Raw genomic sequence first — 14,215 nt, forward strand, 5'->3', positions numbered from 1 at the left:
AATTGCCATACACCTGAGAATCAGATCATGTATTCTGAAGTTGGAACAATAGCAGCTGGTACGAGATAGAAGAAAAAATAAAAATCACTACTTCCACCCCAAAATATTTTTAAAATGCACATCTTCTTTGATATGGTTAAAAATTCATCATGATCCTGTTGGGTGCCTCGAGGCATAAAATACAACCACTATGTTCTGAACATGACAGAATATAATCCTTCTGGAATTTTAAGTGTAACCTAAGCGTTAGGCTGTGCAAACACAGTTCACCACTTCCATGGCATCATGGCCATGGGGATATTTATGAATTTATCTAAATCACAAATGAAATTCAAAGTCTAAGTTTTCACAGAGAAACTGTTTTCTTTTGTTGTCTGGATTATTTCAATAGTCATGCAGAGCTTTAAATATTCAGAAACACACAGTGTACATGATGGTTTAATTTGGTACCATTTAAACTATGAAGTGGGGAAGGCCTGCTACCTAAAACAAAAAGTTAATGTGTGTATAAGAATCTAAAAATGCTGGTAAAGAATGTTTTCATTTCAGTTACAATTACTGTGTCATCATATCTTTATTTGCTTTCAATTTGTTGCATGGTTGAACATTGTCACTCAGTCTATTTATAAATATAAATTTAATGGCTATAAAGACCTGCTTTGTTAATCAGTACTTATATTTTATTACCTTAGTCATCTTAACTTACATCTCACAGGATTTCAAAATCCCATAGAATCTCTGATCACCGAGGGGTCAGAGAAAGCCTTCAGTGGGAACTGTTGTGGCCTGCAACTTCCAGGATCAGTTCCTGGAGATAAAAGTGCTCCCTATGTGATACGTGGCTGTTGAGCCATGAAACCTGGGATTTCTCTGTGGCATGTATGGGCGTCCCACGACTGCCTTACCCAAGCACTTCACAGTCTTAAATGTATCTGTCCTGTGAGGTGGGGAAGCAATGTTTTCCCTGGGGCTTTGGCTGTAGTGCTGTCACACAGAAAGCCTCGCCCAGAGCAAGAAGGTGGGACTAGATTCCTCTAAATACCAGCTTATCCAATTAACTAGAGCATCAGTTTTCTCACTGCAATGTAGCACCAAAGAAGCTGAGAAGGGGACAATATCTTATACAGAGAGTGTCATACATACACCTCTCTTTTGTATGCATTCCTATATATTAGGAACCACAAAACTGGCTGGAAACCCAAGAATTTTTCTTCCACATGAGGAATAAAGTGTGAAACATGGTTGAATTTTTCCCCAGAAGTAAGGAGGCAGTTGGGAAAATGATTACAACCCAAGGCAACAATAAGAAATGATGTCTTATGTCAAACTGCAAGTCAACTACAAATGCTGGAAAGCTTTACCATTAGTGTTTCTTGGCCCTGAGTCAGTAAGCTGCTTCATTGCTATGTCAATAGCACATATATAAACACATGTCCAAATACTTTTCTCACTGCAAGTAGATTTAAGCAGTTGCAGATACATAATTTTTTTCTGGATGTCCAAAAAAGTCCTCTGTGAAAAAATGTTACCCATATACCCATATACCTCACTCAAAAAGCATTTACAGTTTCAATATTACTTTATCTCACCACTTATGTGACATTAGGCAGTTCTGCCTGTTTGCATGGTTTTGCTTTAACAGTTTTCTTTTGTCATTTTGGTCTTAATGTGTAAAGAGAGACAAAACTCACAAAAAGAGTTTCCTTTCTAGTATTCTTTTCTTTCTTTCACAGACTATACCACGTGATCTAGTTCCCATGTGAACCTCATGAAGATCAACAAGGCCAAGTGCAAGGTCCTGCATGTGGATCAAGCACAAATATGGACTGGGCAGAGAAAGGATTGAGAGCAGCCCTGAGGTAGACTTGGTTGGCAAGTTCAGCATAACCCAGCAATGTGCACTTTGAGCCCAGAAAGCCAACTGTACCCCGGGCTGCATCAAAAAGAGAGTGGCCAGCAAGATGAGGGAGGTGATTTCACCCCTCTACTCCACTCTCGTGAGACCCCACTTGGAGTGCTGCATCCAGCTCTTGGGGTTCCCAGCACCAGCAGGACATGGAACTGTTGAAGCACATCCACAGGAGGGCCATTAAGATGATGAGAGGGCTGGAGAACCTCTCCTCTGAAGACAGGCTGAGACAGTTGGGATTGTTCAACCTGGAGAAGAAAATGTCCCAGGGAGACCTTAGGGCAACCTTTTAGTACTGAAGAGCAGGAGGGGGACATTTTACAAGGCCGTGTACTTTAAAAGGCAAAAGGATCAATTTAGGTTAGATATTAGGAAGAAATTTTTCTCTATGAGGATGGTGAGACACTGGAACAGGTCAACCAGAGAAGCTGTGGATGCCCTGTCTCAGGAAGAGTTCAAGGCCAGCTTGGATGGGGCATTGAGCAAGCTTGTCTAGTGGAAGGTGCTCCAGCTCAGGGTGGGGATTTGGATCTAGATGATCTTTAAGATGTGTTCTAACCCAAACCATTCTATGACTATGATTCTATAATAATTAAAATCCAAATTATTTTATAGGGCAACTTTGCATTTTTGAAAGAAAAATGTTGAGATACTTTTGGATCAAGTTACTGGCAGTAGAAGAGTGTGGATGAAAAAAATCACATTTTAAATATTCATCTGATGGGAAATCTTTGGGAGGAGGTAGAGGAAATAATGACACATACAATTCTTCTACAAAATCCACCTTAAAAGCATTTCTCACGTGAAATATTTTTATCAGACTATGCATGATTTATTTTGGTGCCCTTGCATGGTTATATTTCTCCAGTAAGTAATGACTGATACTAGACAGGAAGGAAGTGACTTGGCTCTTGCAGAAAAAAACCCCACCACCTAAATGTAGGAAAAGGTTCATAAATAGTTCCAGACACTAGCAATTTGAAAACTTGGATCTTAGGATCTTGAAATCCTAAGAGTAAACTTAGGAAAAAAGTTCCTGCCTTCCTTTTGGTGCAGGTTGGAAAGGAAGCTATTTGGATCTCTTTTACTCCTGCCTGTGTCTCTTTTCCCGAGCACACTCTGAGCACGCTGCCCACGGAACTGCTGACCGCCTGTTCCTCATTAAGGCATGTGGTGCAGAGAAACAGCCAGCAAGGAAACCAGTGAAGCAACATAATCAGCAGCTGAGAACCCCTTCCCACTAAGTAGCAGGAGGAAACGAAGGAGAAAAACCTCATCCTTTCTCTTTGCAGCTCTACTGGTGTGAACTAATTTAATAGGGATGAGCAGCCACAAAGGCAAACAAGTTAAGTGACATGTGGTAGGTTACAGATATACTAAAAACGAAGCCAAGAATCTTCATTTTCACAGCTTCTAAAGGGAAAACTCTGAGATCACAGGCTTTCTACTGTATTGACAGTCTGTAAAAAAACTCCCTCTAGATCTTAATCAACAATGTATATAGAGAAACATGGGAAAGGCTTATGTGTGAGAGTGTGATGGGAAAGAAAACCAAATGCAAAAGGCTCTTGTTTACCAGGTCAGAACAGAAATATGATGTAGGCAAGAAAGCCACAAAATGGAGTGGAAAAGAAAGGGAAAATTTGTGCAATTTTCTAATATCTCATTTTTTCAGCTATAAGTATTGTAGTTAGAAATTTTTTATCACTCTCCCCTTACCTTTCAGCTAATAATCCCCTTCTACATAATGCACTTTTCCCAACAGAGAAACTTGACAACATGAGAGGAAAAAGAATCAGTTTTGTTGGCAAAAGTGGAATATGCTACTCAGAGAACTAAAGTCACTGGTGGTAGAGATCACACAGGGGTATGCAGAAGTGACTAGCTTCTTGTCAGGCTTGTTGGCAGATAATCTTTCTGTGCCTGCATGTCTGAACTTGTATAGGCACGCAATACAGAGAGGCACCTCTCTGTATGTGTTAGAGGACTTTTCCTAAAAAGCCTCCCTATTTTTTATGGGTATTTCCTTGTGACCTTTTAGCAGGAGAGAAAGAAAAAGCCTCTAGACAAGGAGAACACTTGACAAGATTCTGGCTAGAGAAAAGCTTATTCAGATTCAGCACAACTTGGCTGCATCCTGTGCAGACAAATAATAAAAATGAAGTATCACAGCACAGAAAAAGCCCTAAAAAAAGACAGTAGCTCTGCTGTACACCTGCAAGCAGGACCCTCAGCAATACCTTGCTGATGGGCCCTCAGTGTGCACACAGTAAAATGAAGGGTGATGCACTGAACTGCAGGAAAATATTACATGCTCTAATATTCTATGTGTCTGTTCCTCAGCTTCCCAACCTCTCCTAGGAAACTACTGACTGTTGGGATTTTTCTGAACTATTCTGTGAGACCCATCTGACCATCTACTTGGATTTCTCTTGGAGACACTGCTGGTCAGCCCCATACTCTTGACATCATACAGACTCACTCTCTTAAGTCCTGCAACATGCAAGCTTCTCTAGCTCTCATTTCAGGATCATGCTCCTTTCAGATGGACTGAAATTGGTATTTTGTGCTCTTTCACTTCCCAAAAATAAACTGGGAACCCTGTGTGTATATTTGGAGCTGGAACTGGGATACATGTGTGGGCAGTAATGAAACTACAGTTCTAAAAAATCTGACCCCCAGGGTTCAGTAGAATTCAATTTAACTGAAGTTGGATTGTGGAATGTCAGTGGATAATGTGCCCTTAACTGAATTGTGGAATGTCAGTGGATAATGTGCCAGAAAAGTCTTTGCACTGAGTGTGTCATTAATAGATTATATACATAAGAGACATGATTTTTAAGCTTCAGGTCAAAAAGTTGCCTTTACATTTTTCTTGGAACTCCCCAACTATTTTATCCATGGTGCAAGTGATAACACTTTATTTCATAATAAATATTCTAAAGGCATTCCTAATACTGACAAATATTAATTACATTTCTGTACATTCACAGTTATAGGTTCATTGTATGAGACACTATGACCCTATATCTGTAGAGAAAAGGTATGTTTATAAACTCGTAAAATACCTCTAGAACAGCAGATAATGTAGTCAATGAAGAGTGAACCACTGAAGTTTCACGTTAGATAAAAAATGTTCAAGCTCTAAAAAAAAATAAAAATTAACCTTTGGATCTGCAAAAATTCTTGGAATTTTTCCAGTGTAACATCCTTCTTAAGACTATTTGGGCTTCCTGCCTTTGGTAGACTGGGAACATGACCAAAATGATCACTTGTCATTTCATTGAGTAGGACTGGAAGGTATGGCAAATAATAATCCGATCCATTCTCTCCATTAAAAACAAGAGCACTCATTTATATCATATTATTCATAACTTCCACTTCTGTGGAAATCTGTGGCATGCATTTTCTTGGTTTTAGTCTGGTTCACCTCTTCAAGAGCAACATAGAAAAAATTATAGATAAACCTACAGATAAACATAGTAAAAATTTAGATAAAGCTGGTAGAGAAAATTAAGTTAATTACTAGATCATTGGTATAGGAAAGCCTGGATATTCTGATATGCTGCATGCAAGAAAATAATATCTGCTTTATATGGGACCATTATGCAGCCACACATCTGGAGGGAAAATAAAGCAGATTGAATAAGCTTATGTTAATTCTAGTAATTATGAAACATTATCTGAAGATCTGGAAATTTAGATATTTTGTAATTAAAATAAACTATGAGCTAACATATCAGAAAGTTGCTGGTTCCAAGAAAATTCCATACAAAGACTTGCATGTGAAATAAATTTGATGTATACCATCTGTCTTTCACTGCTAGCAATGTCTTAATTTTAAGTCCAAATTTACCTCTGCCACACATATACCTGCTATTAAATCACATGCATTTGCAAATTGTTTAACCAGAAATACTTTATGTAAATGAGGTGACAGAAAATAATATAGCTAAGGGGAAAAAATGAATCTCAGAGCATTTCAAACTCCCTGCTCTGTGTTCTGTCATGTGGCTTTATATTTCTATTTGTTAAGCTGAGATGTATGATTTGATACTGAGACTATTGCCATAATTCCCACATCACGAGGTCACCACACAACTTGCTATGAGTTCCACCTAAAAGTCAGCCAGACCTTGAAAGCACAGAACTACCACAGATATTTTGGAATTGCTTTGGCAGAGTCACATAAGACAGCTTACAAAATGCTTTTTCTTTACCATGACCAGCTGCATACCCTGAGATTAGGTTCAAGTTTTCATAATCATCATGTTCACATAAACAAGGGAAAATTCCAAACCATTATTTTTGCTTAATGTGTATCTTTCCTTACAGGAAAACTGCATTTTATCTTGACATAACTGAAGTCGATTAAATATTCCTTTTCATAAATGCAAGACAGCATACATTTTTCACAGGATATTATTCAATAACCACAAAACACAGAATTCCTTGATGTCTTAAAAAATAGAAAGTTAATAGTAGCAAACCTCAGATTGAAAAGCTATCTGTGTAATCATTCACTGGGTTACTAAAATGTGAAGGGTCCTTGGGTTAGTCTCGAGCCTTTAAAGTTTGGGAGAATAGGACCTCCAGATTTACTACAGCTTAATTATTGACCTGACATAACACTTAAACTATGTAGCACAAGCTGATGTCTTATTTGTTTAAATTAATTGCTGAATACACATATTATTTTTGTACCTTTGAAAATTTCCTGAAGTTAATGTGCCTTGGTTAATTTTCATAGCATTGGATAGAAGTCCATATGTTTTGCTCAGTGAATTTATTATGGGCAAAACCTGCAAAAAAGGGGGAACACATTAATAGTTGTAACTACTAGGAATCACACAGTTGCAACACAAGCTCTGTTCATACTGGGTTTAGAATTTATTTGCAAAATTTAACTTATAAATTCCTATTTAGTTTGCTGAATCACTCTGTAGAATCAAGTTTATCCACATATAATTACCTTGCTTGCAAGCTGGCATGTTGCTATAGTTAAAATAATTGAAACTTAGAGCCTTAATATACCCAGATTCTAATGAATGGTTCAAATATCTAGATGTCCATCACTAAGTTCTATAACTTGTATAACTTGTCAGGATATTTTCTGAGAATATTTGTAATATTTTAATTGAAATTTCTGTTTTGGAGATACTTGTCTTAGCTTTCATAATTGTTCATCTGTCCTTTGCTAAAATGAAATAATATTGAAATCACATATAAATTAGCACAAACTATTCCATTTTGTCTTTAGGCATCTGAAAGGTAGCTACCAGTATCTGCATTATTAATCTGAATTCCTTGCTCTTCTTCCTTTGATAAAAAACAACTGGTAAATATCAACTTTCTCTGCTTCTGAACCAAGCTACTATTAAGATTCCAGATCTCACAAGCAACTTCAGTCAGAAGGTTTGTTTCCCTGACAGAAAAAAAAGAGCTTTGCTTCATGTATTTTCATGAACACAGTAAATATTTTGTTGATGTGAGCCATGGTTTCAGCCTCAGCTAGGCACAAGTGTCTGACAGAAGAGACATCACCTTCCCCCACCATCCTGGCAGTGAGTCTCCCCGCATGTGTCAGCACAAACGCTCCTGGGGGCTGAGGGGAGCCAGGTGAGAGAACTAATCTATCCAAGTACTAACCATGCCAGCCAAAATCATTAGAACAAACCAGCAAACAAGATTATTTTTCAGATGGGTCAGCCCTTTCACTTGGCTCCCTGTGTTGTCACACCAGTTCCAGGGCTCTCACAAAAAAGGAGGAGAACCAGGAGTCACCACACCAGAAGTCAGGACATGCAGCTTGAAGCCCTTGCCTTGAACATGTGGCACTGAAACCACCAGACAGTGCTTTCCTGCCTAAAAATCAGCCTGTCAGTTTAAAGGGCATCTCTCTAGACTTTCTCTTCCTCTGTTGTGAAGTCTCTTTGTCTGTCAGTCTGTCTGCTCCCCTCCTCCGGGATCTCTCTCCATCTGGTGCACCACCCTTCTGGGAAGAACAGCCAGTCCCTGGCTGCCCGGTGCTTTCACACTCTTGAACAGCTCAGAGGGCTGACTTCGGTTTTGGAACAGTCATCCTTTACTGTTTCTTACAGCTGTTTGTAAGGGCAGTGGCAGAGAAGTCTATCTCTTTTGAGGCTGTTGAGTGCACTTAGATTCTTCATTTGAGAACTTCTGAAAGGTCAAACTGAACCTTATTAGGAAAGCTCTGGTGACTTGCACAGACACCATCAATGCAAACAATGAACACAGATGGGGAGCATTATTTCAGTCACAGCTGGGTACCTGGGACCAAAAAAAAAAATTCCCAGGATAACTGGAGCATTTATAGCTCCCAGGGAATGGAGTGGGAGGAAAAAGAGAAAGAATGAACTCTCTCTTCAATAAACCCAAACTGGAGATAGTATAGGGACCCGGGGCCCAAAAAAAAAAAATTCCCAGGATAACTGGAGCATTTATAGCTCCCAGGGAATGGAGTGGGAGGAAAAAGAGAAAGAATGAACTCTCTCTTCAATAAACCCAAACTGGAGATAGTATAAATCAAAACTGAGGAGCCTGAAATACATACAGGCCTAATATGCTGCTACAAAATGAAATGTAACCTTTTCTTCTCTAATGCAGAACAGGTTAATACAGTGGCATAAACAGTAGACTCATTGTCTCTGTTAATTGGAAAGGATTGTGAATTTTAAATCATCAGTTTTTAGGCAGCCAAGATTGGGAAGGTCTGAATAAGTCTAAATCAAAAGCTGCCAGTATTTGGGAACTTAACAAATTACCTCATAGTTATTAGTATGCCATAAATAAGTACTTGCAGTACTTATTTACTTATGGTCCTCTAAATCTTACCTTTTTCTTATGCAAGAAAGAAATATTATCATTATTTTTCCACTCTCAGTTCAGTCCTTTTTTTTTTCTGTAACAAATAAACCAATAGAAATTATAGCAATTTCTAAGCAATAAACTTAATAATATTTTAAAAGGAAAAATCCCCCCAAAAATCACTATACCTATCACTTTACTTCTAGGAGTAAACCCCAGCACAGTAAGAAAAACATTGCATACATGAATGTTTTTTTGAGCTGTCCCATAAACTTCACTGGGCCCATGGTCTCAAATTTCAGCAGGGAGCAGTTACAGCAAAATACATTGGTACTGCAATTTTCTCCATTTATAAACAATTATTTTTCTTATTTAATTATTTTCTTGAGAAGATTATACAGGCAGTATACAGTATCTGTAGAGGGCAATAGCTCTCTAAAACTGCTTCTGCAGGTGCAAAGCAGAAATCCAGCAAGACTTATTTAGATTCCATTCAGTTAGTTCAGTTAAGCCTGCTTCCTAATAAATCAAAATACAAACCAATTTGCTGTTAGGTTTTCAGTTTGGTAATGGCTTTGAAAACCAGTAGGTCTTCTACAATTTCACCTTGAAAATTTAAGCTCATAATCTGTGCTGAACACTCTTAGTGTTTAAAAAATACACAGGCATAAAATAACTACAGAAGTGAAAATTAATGTTATTATTGTATTACATAATATATGGCTTTGGATCTCTTTATTTGAATGATTAGTTTGTCCAGCTTTTAATAATGTATTATTTTTATTCTTTGGTTTCCAATTTTTTAGCAGGGTAGTAATCGCTAGGATAAGTGTTTCTTTGACATTGTCACTAGCTACTATTGAACATTTTTGCTCACCATTGATGTCATATAAAGTTATGGGCAACTAATGAAGCCTTGTCTTTCCCTCTGGATACCCTCAGCACCCTTGGGCATGAATATTGCTTGGGCCAAGAGGTGAGGGATTAAAGAAAGGCACTCTCACAGTCAATGACCCTCAACAGAACTTGTCTGTGCCAATGGCCACACAAGCTCTCCTTCAACCACATCAGAGGAGCCAGCAATGCTCTGCCAACCTTCTGAGTGCCATAACTCTTGGGTGACCAGACCTAGGGATGGGTGACTGCACCAGGGCCCTTCCCACAGGAGCTGGCTGAATGAACAGGAGAATTAGAACAATTTTTTTCCCCATAGCAAAATCTATGTTATAATGAAAGGCCAAGAAGTCAGAAAAGACCTGTTTTTTCCACTTTCTTAGCTAGACCAAGCCTCATGATGTGAGGAAATATCAGCCATCAGCTACAGTATAAGAGAATGTGAAGGAAGGAGAGGTATGCAAATGCTTCAAGATGATTAGGCATATTATTCCTTCAGTTCTAAAACATTAATGAGGTCTTACTCTGTTTTGTAACTGTTGCTTGTTGTAGCTACATGGAGAGGTGGGCTGTGATGCCTGAGGCCAGATGTCTAGCCTTCGTAATGTGAATGCAAATCCCACAGAAAGGGTGACTGCATAGAAGTACCACAGGATGAATTTTGGCCCTTAAATTGCTATTAAAATGACTATTTTTCCCCCTATTATTGTTGTTGTTATGGGAAACAAATTGGGCAAAGAATTTTTTGGAAGGAAAAGGCTTTCTAATGGCCAAGAATGTAATAGCAAAGAAAATAAAACAAATTATTAAGATGAAACTAAGCTAATGAAGAAAACAATGATTAGAACAGCAAATTAAACAGAGGGAAGATGCTTAAAAAAAATCTTTACATCATTCGTGTTCACAGTCAGTAAGCTGACTGCATGTGGACAAGAAAATTTCTTTTTTTCATTTGTAAAAATATCTCCCTCTATCACTGAGAGAGATAGATGATTTTTTATATACATTTTTTTCCCACTACGCACTGTAGATGTTAATTTCAAGGACATGATAAGACAAAATCAAGAATCACCTAATTGCACCATCTGGGCTGAAACACTGATTTTAGGAATCTCTTTATCTATACATACAAAAGAGTAATATTAGATGATGAAACAGAGTAATGATGAAATAAGCCCTTGAATGACATATAGAAGAAGAGTCAAATAGCACTGGAATCAACAGGAATCTTTCCATTTACCTAAGTAGGTACTAACAAGTCCATACAGAGCAGAAAAATACATATGGAGATGGTAACTACCACTGTCAAAGTTTCCAGATCCCTGTTTTCCACATTCATGAGCATATGAAAATACAATGCTTTCCTGTAGGTGTACAAAAGAGTTTTGAGAAGAGGTTATACCGTAATTTTATTCTATGGAAAAAGGATTCATTTTTTGCTTGAAATACTGCTGTGTTTAAAGAAATTGCATTTGAATTTTAATTTTTCTTTTCTTACTTTTATTCCTTAGGTTTCTGTGCATCATTTACTACCACAATTCTTCATACAAATCCTTAATACAGGCAGGAACCTTGTTACAACACATTTCCAAACTGTGGTACAGATGGAAACTTAACAGCATCCCATGATGAGAAAGGCTTACAGCACACTCTAATACATGAAGTTATTATTTATTGTTTCTGCCTTTGAACAGCAGGAGTTTAGATACTGCCAGATGGCATATTGTTTGGGAATTTGGGGGAATGTAAATGCATGTGTGGCACTGAGAGAAATCTTCCCTGTATAACATAGATAACCCATAAAACATAGGAGAGGTTACTCTGTGCAGGACTTTTTCCATACCTGGGACATATTTCCAAATCATTCCAGAAATACATGGTAATAAATGGTTGTAACCATCTCCTGGGGCTGCAATTATCTTACTTAATTTCATAAAAGAAGCACTGTCACAAAACCTCCAAGGAAGGCCTGAGGGACTGCAGGGAGTGTTGTGTGTGATTCACTTCATCTCAGACAGACCTAAATTTACACACTCAGTTTCATGCCCGAAGGGAGGTCTTTCAGAAATAAAGAAAATACCAGACCTACCAAACATCTTCCTACAGACCCAGCCCAAGACATGGTCATTTCTTCCTCAGACCTATGATGTACAAAGAATGACCTCATGCAGCAGTTTCCCATTTCATTCAGGAACAACTGTATTTCAGTGAACAAGTCTGTGATTTCTGTGTGCATTTCCATATGTATAAATATTCTATATATAAGTTAGAAGAGCAATATGATTGCAGACATAGCTCACTGAATACAGAATGAACTGGAAAATATTTTGGCGGTGGACTTCACCAATAAATGCCAATAAATGGACAGCAGAATCCAAATCCAGTTGCCCAATACTATTTTTTGCTGGACTATCAACAAGAATGATTGCAAAGCAGCCTGAGGAACCACAATTTATGAAGCATTGAATTTTCTTCTGGCTTTGTCTTTCTCGCTGACTTCAGTAGGCAGTAGGAGGTATTTCTGGATAAGGATATAATTTAATATTTCTCAGAAATGCACTCCATTATTGACATATAAGGGATCTTCAGTGTACACAGAGTTCTCACACTGCCTGGCACTGTTATCAGGCCATCTAGCCTTGCTCATAATAGACTGAGAAGACAGAGTAGTTAAAAGGCATCAAACGTCAGCAACTTATGAACTTTACTGACTTCAGCACTCATTCAGCAGTATTGCCATCACAATGGAAACATCTATTGTTTAAAAAAAAAGGATCAGCCTATGAAGATCAATACAACATCTATTTCTGTATTCAAAACAGCACAGTTATAACTGATCTCATATGCTTTTAGATATTCATAACTCAGTGGGATTATCTCATAGACAAAATTTGTAAGCATTTTTGATCACTTACAGCTGAAGATGACTTGCTACCAATATACTGGATATACAAGGAGCAATTCAGCATCAGTTATGAAATGACCCCTGACACCCATTTCTGGGTGAGAAGGTACAAAAGAAAAGTACTTGCTGTCACCTTTTTGAAGAGTAAATACTGCTTTTAGCAGTCATGAGCAACCCACTTAAATTAAATAAAATTAAGCTACATAAATATTTTTTCTCCAGAAACAACCGACTTCAATAATTTAATTTTTCCTTATTTTAGTGGATACAACTAAAAATTACAGTAGTAGTTGAATGTTTGAAAAAAATGGTAGCCTGATGCAGGAATCTATTTTGCTACACTGTGAAAAAATGCTGGCTACAGGATTCAAGTCTGCTTCCCAGTGCTTTCCTAGCTAGTTGGTGACAAAACTAGACACAATTCTTAACTTCAAAAGAGCAAAGGTAAAAATTCTGCTTTATAACATAAATGTAGAAAACAAAACCAAAAGTTTAAACATTAAGGGTATTAAAGTAAAAATACAATAAAGCCAACATAGTTGGCAATATAAACATAATAAACACTTTAAAATAATAGAAAAACATTAAGGTCAATATAACTTTATTAGTTTATATAGAACTTGTGATTTTTCTTCTTTGATATAACCAGAGGTGTTATGGCATTGGAAGAGCAACTGACATCATCTACCTGAATTTGTGCAAAACATTTGGCAATGTCTCCTTGTCTATAAACTGGAAATGTGTGGACTTGATAGTTTGAACACTTGTTGGATAAAAAAATTGGCTGGGTGGTCACACTCAAAGGGTTGGGGTCAGTGGCTCAATGTCCAAGAGAAGAGCAGTGAAAATGGTGCCCCTCAGGGGTCTGTATTGAGAGTGGCACAGGTCAACATCTTTGTTGGTGACAAGGACAGTGGGATCAAGTGCACCCTCGGCAAGTTTGCCTAACACACCAAGCTGTGTGCTGCAGCTGATACCCTGGAAGTGAGGATGCCACCCTGTGGGGATGTGACAGGCTTGAGAGCTGGGTCCTTGCAAAACTCATGAAGTTCAACAAGGCCAGGTATGGAGGGCTGCATCTTGAGCGAGGCAATCCTGGGCACAAGCACAAGATGGGCAGAGAATGAACTGAGTGCAGCCCTGGGTAGATGGAACTGGGGGTGCTGGCTGACAAGAAGCTCAACATGATCCAGCAATGGGTGCCCGAAGCCCAGAAAGCCAAATGTGTCCTGGGCTGCATCAAAAGAAATGTGTCCAGCAGGTCAGGGGTGGTGATTCTTCCCCTCTACTTCCCCTCTACTCCTCTCTCCTGAGACCCCACCTGGAGTGTTCCATCGAGCTCTGGGACCCCCAACACAAGGAGGATATTGAACTGTCGGAACACACCCAGAGAAGGGCCACTAAGATTGGAGCTCTGGAGCACCTCTGCAGACAGGCTCGGAGAGCTGGGGTTGTTGCAGAAGAGAAGGTTCTAAGAGGACCTTAGAAAAGCCATTCAGTAACAAAAAGGGGCCTACAAAAAGCTGGTAAGGAACATTTTAGAAGGGCATATAGGGGCAGGACAAGGAGTAATGGCTTCAAACTGCAAGAGGGTAGGTTTCAATAAGATATTAGAAAGAAATTCCATAGTGTGAAGATGCTGAAGCCCTGGCAGAGGTTACCCAGAGAAGCTGGGGATG

General features: G+C 38.5%; 1 protein-coding gene across 2 annotated transcripts in view; it reads right to left on the reverse strand.

The window, feature by feature from the left end:
• The window catches only part of SULF1 (sulfatase 1), a 123,598-nt gene that overhangs the window by 91,857 nt on the left and 17,526 nt on the right, over nt 1-14,215 (reverse strand). Inside the window, exons 3-4 of one of the 2 annotated variants that reach the window (XM_031058617.1) lie at nt 8,765-8,831; nt 6,614-6,711 (exon numbers count right to left, since the gene is read on the reverse strand). The exons of the other annotated variant lie outside the window; for it this stretch is intronic. The gene's annotated coding sequence lies outside the window, so the exon portion shown is untranslated. The remainder of the gene's footprint in view (nt 1-6,613; nt 6,712-8,764; nt 8,832-14,215) is intronic. 2 annotated transcript variants of the gene reach the window in all.

This window comes from Geospiza fortis, unplaced genomic scaffold (genome assembly GCF_000277835.1).
Source record: "Geospiza fortis unplaced genomic scaffold, GeoFor_1.0 scaffold121, whole genome shotgun sequence".
Taxonomy (NCBI): domain Eukaryota; kingdom Metazoa; phylum Chordata; class Aves; order Passeriformes; family Thraupidae; genus Geospiza; species Geospiza fortis.